The sequence below is a fragment of the Aotus nancymaae genome, unplaced genomic scaffold (genome assembly GCF_030222135.1).
Source record: "Aotus nancymaae isolate 86718 unplaced genomic scaffold, 86718_ANA_hifiasm-v0.15.2.pri h1tg000004l, whole genome shotgun sequence".
In the NCBI taxonomy this organism is placed as follows: domain Eukaryota; kingdom Metazoa; phylum Chordata; class Mammalia; order Primates; family Aotidae; genus Aotus; species Aotus nancymaae.
In genome coordinates this window covers 64,004,916-64,009,003 of record NW_026988415.1, presented here as the reverse complement: position 1 = coordinate 64,009,003, position 4,088 = coordinate 64,004,916, and positions in this window count along the sequence as shown.

Here is a 4,088-nt window from a genome sequence, read left to right as displayed (position 1 = left end):
CCAAGGCAAGTTTTAGAGCAGAAATGAAAGTTTATTAAAAAGCTTTAGAGCAGGAATGGAAGGGAGTAAAATACACTTGGAGAGGGCCAAACAGGTGACTTGAGAGAACAAGTGTATAATTTGACCTTTTGACCTGGGGTTTTATATGTTGGCATGTTTCTAGGTTCTTGTGTCCCTTCTCTCTTGATTCTTCCCTTGCAGTGTGCTGTCCACATGTGCATGGCCTGCTCACACTTGGGAGCAGTCACATGCACAGTATGTTTACCGGAGTTGTAAACATGCTCACTTTAGGCATGCTTTTTGTATTAATCCATTTTCATGCTGCTGATAAAGTCGTACCCAAGACTAGGTAATTTATAAAGAAAAGAGGTTTAATGAACTCACAATTCCACATGGCAGGGAAGGCCTCACAATCATGGCAGAAGGTAAAAGGCATGCCTTACATGGTGGCAGGCAAGAGAGAATGAGAGCCAAGCAAAAGGGGAAATTCCTTAAAAAACCATCAGATCTCAGAAGACTTATTCATTACCAGGAGAACAGTACAGTGGCAATGGCCCCTTTGATTAAATTTTATCTCCAGCAGCGTTCCTCCCACAATACATGGGAATTATGGGAACTACAATTCAAGATGACATTTGGGTGGTGACACAGCCAAACCATATCAACTTCCCTTACCAGTATAGCGTTCCTAGAGGGAGATCATATGCCAGTTAAACTGAACCATTTTGCCTCTTAGTGTATATGCCTGAGCCACTTGCCTGACTCCTGAGATCTTATTGGGATGCTGATCACCAGTTTCAGGTTTTTTCTATTTATTGGGAGATTGCCTTTCCCTGGTTCCAGCTGTGACCAATTATTATTTTAGCGAGATGTTAACAATCACATAACCAACACTTGATGGTCGCCTGACATTTTTGGTGTGTGTGGTAGGGGAGGGAACAGAGCTCTCTCCTGCTCTGCTCATGTCTGACTAGCTACCTACTGTGACAGGGTATGGTGGCTGTACTGTGGGCCCAAGCCAGGGGCCATGCCTGGTGAAGAGCAGGGTGTCAGGGGCTCACAGGGGAGACAGGTCTCCTCTCTGTAGAGGAGCTGTGGTATGTTGGGGACGTGAGCAGAGAAATTGTATATTGTCTTTTAAAAATTATTAACCAATGGTTACTTTTAATAAATGGGATGTAAATATTTAATAAATAATGTAAGTAATTTAAACAATAATTATTTTATTTAATAAATAATTCTATCTTGGTGGAAAAAATAATCGACTAGACATATTTTCTGTATTATTTCTCCATTGCCAATACCTGTGAGAAGCCAGGGCTGGTTTAATAGGGCCTCATACTATTCAACTGTTACTCTAAGAATGGCAGGCCACGATATCCAGGAATAGTAAAGTTATACGTAGCAAGTGGAAAGTCTAAAAATTTGACCTTTATTGTCTTACGGATAGACAATATATAGGTCATTTCCTCTATCCTTAAACTTAGCTCTAATTTGTGTGGCAAGTAAATACAAGCATGCCTTATTCTATTGACTTCACTATATTGTGCTTTGCAAAGATTGCATTTTTTACAGATTGAAACTTTGTGGCAGCCCTGCATCAAACAAGTCCATTGGCACCATTTTTCAAACAGCACGTGTTCACTTTATGTCACTGTGTCACATTTTGGTAATTCTCATAATATTTCAACTGTTTTCATTATTATTATATGTTATGATGGTTTGTGATCGATGATACTTGATGTTATTTTATAATTGTTTTGGAGGACCATGAACCACACACTTATAAGATGGCAAGCTTAATCAATAAATGCTGTGTGTGCTCTGACTGTTGCACTGACCGGCTATTCCCTTATTTGTCTTCCTCTCCTCAGGCCTCTCTATTCCTTGAGATGCAACAATATTGAAGTTAGGCCAGTAAATAATCCTACAATGGCCTGTAAGTGTTCAAGTGAAAGGAAGAGTTGTCCATCTCTTTAAATCAAAAGCAAGACATGACTAAGCTAAGTGAGGAAGACATGTTGAAAACCAAGACAGATCAAAAGCTAGGCCTCTTGTGGCAAGCAGCCAAGATGTGAAAGCAAAGAAAAGTTATTGAAGTCTTAATTCAGTGAACACACGAATGATAAAAAAACAAACAAACAAAAAACAGCCTTGTTGCTGATATGGAGATGGTTTCAGTGGTCTGCATAGAAGGTCAAACAATCCTCAATATTCCCTCAAGTCAAAGCCTACTTCAAGCCCCTAACTCTCTTCAATGATATGTAGGCAGTGTAAACTAAAAATAAAATTCTAAGCCCTCCACTGACTGAATGGACCCAACTGTGGCCAAGGGACCCCAGAAAAACCTTAAAAATAAGTTCCCAGTTATGACGGGACAGGAGGTCAGCCACACCTCCTTATACTTTCTCCCTTTTGCACATCAGACACAACAACTGACCAACATTTATGTTAAAACAGAGATCATAAGACTGATGGAACATATTTTTTGTGGCAATAGGATACCAGATTAAAAACAGGACCTAAGCTCATGCCAGACAATTTTTAGTCACAAACCTTTGCATGTAAAGAATAAACTATGTTCTATCTGCCACAAGGTTTTTCTTTTTCTCTAGCAACTAAACAAGCACTAGCCTCGAGATGGGCAATATTAAAACTAGATTATTACAAATCATCTAGTTCAGATACTAACCAAACCTCTGTCCTACTAGCCATAACTACAGATTTCATTGGATAAGAGACTGATTTCAATAACTTTATCTTGATAAGAAGACCACTGACCACGGATTGGCTCTGGCCAGTTTTCAGAGGCACTTGCATGCCTTCATGCACTGAAAAGACTTTTTGACATATAGTACCTAATTGTAATAAATTTATATGTTGTCTCCACCCCAAAGTGAACATTAGCTATATGTTGCATGTATGTTTCTTCAATATGGAAGTGTCAGGACCACCTTTAGGAATATTCACAGCTCCTCCTGTAACCTGTCAAGCATGTATGTTTAGCTAGCCTCTTTATCATAAGTTCCTACTCCAACCCCTCCTTCTCTGAAGTGCTTCTTTCTGGTCTTGGCTGCAGGCTGGGCTTCCCAGCCTGTGGGATGGCCACCTTTTAGGCCATATGCCTTATGAGAAATAAAGCCTCTTCTCCTTTTCTAATTCATACTTCTGCCAGTTAACAGCTGAAAGAGGTAAGGAAGCTGCAAAAGAAAAGCATACAGGTAGCAGAGGTTGGTTCACAGGTTTAAGAAAAGAAGCCCCATAATGGTCTCCTGATTGTTAAGTGACAATATTTCTTGTGTTGACTTTGAACAAAGAGATAATTTTAAAGTATATCATTGTTACTCCCTTTCAAAGTTGGATAACTTGAAATAACCTTAAAAATTATTTTATATTCAGGGGTATTTGTCTTAATTGCTATATTAGCAGTTGTGTTTCCATAACGTAAAAGTGAAGATGATGCAGCAAGTACTGATGTAGAAGCTGCAGCAAGTTATCCAGAAAATCTAGCTAATAAAATTGATGAAGGTGGCTAAACAACAGATACTAAATGTAAACAATATAGCTTTCTATTATAAGAAGATGACATCTAGGAATTTCATAACTAGAGAGGAGAAGTCAATGCCTAGCTTCAAAATTTTCAAGAACATTCTGACTCCTATTAGGGACTAATGGAGCTGGTGATTTTAAGTTAAAGTCAATGTTCATTTATTATTCAGAAAATCCCAAGTCCCTTAAGAATTATGCTAAATCTTCTCTGCCTCTGCACTGTAAATGGAACAAAAAGTCCTGGATGACAGAAAATCTGATTTCAGTATGGTTTAGTGAATATTTTAAGTCCACTGTTGAGACCTGCTGCTCAGAAAAAAAAAAATTTCTTTCAAAATATTATTGCTCCCTGACAATGCATCTAGTCACCCAAGAGCACTGATAGAGATATACACAGAGATTGATGTTGGTTTCATGCCCTAGATTTAGAAGGAAAGCCTGAAGATGTGACTGCATTGCTGCAATCTCATGATAAAACTTTGTTAGATTAAGAGTTGCTTATTTACAGATGAGCAAAGAAAGTGGTTTCTTGAAATGGA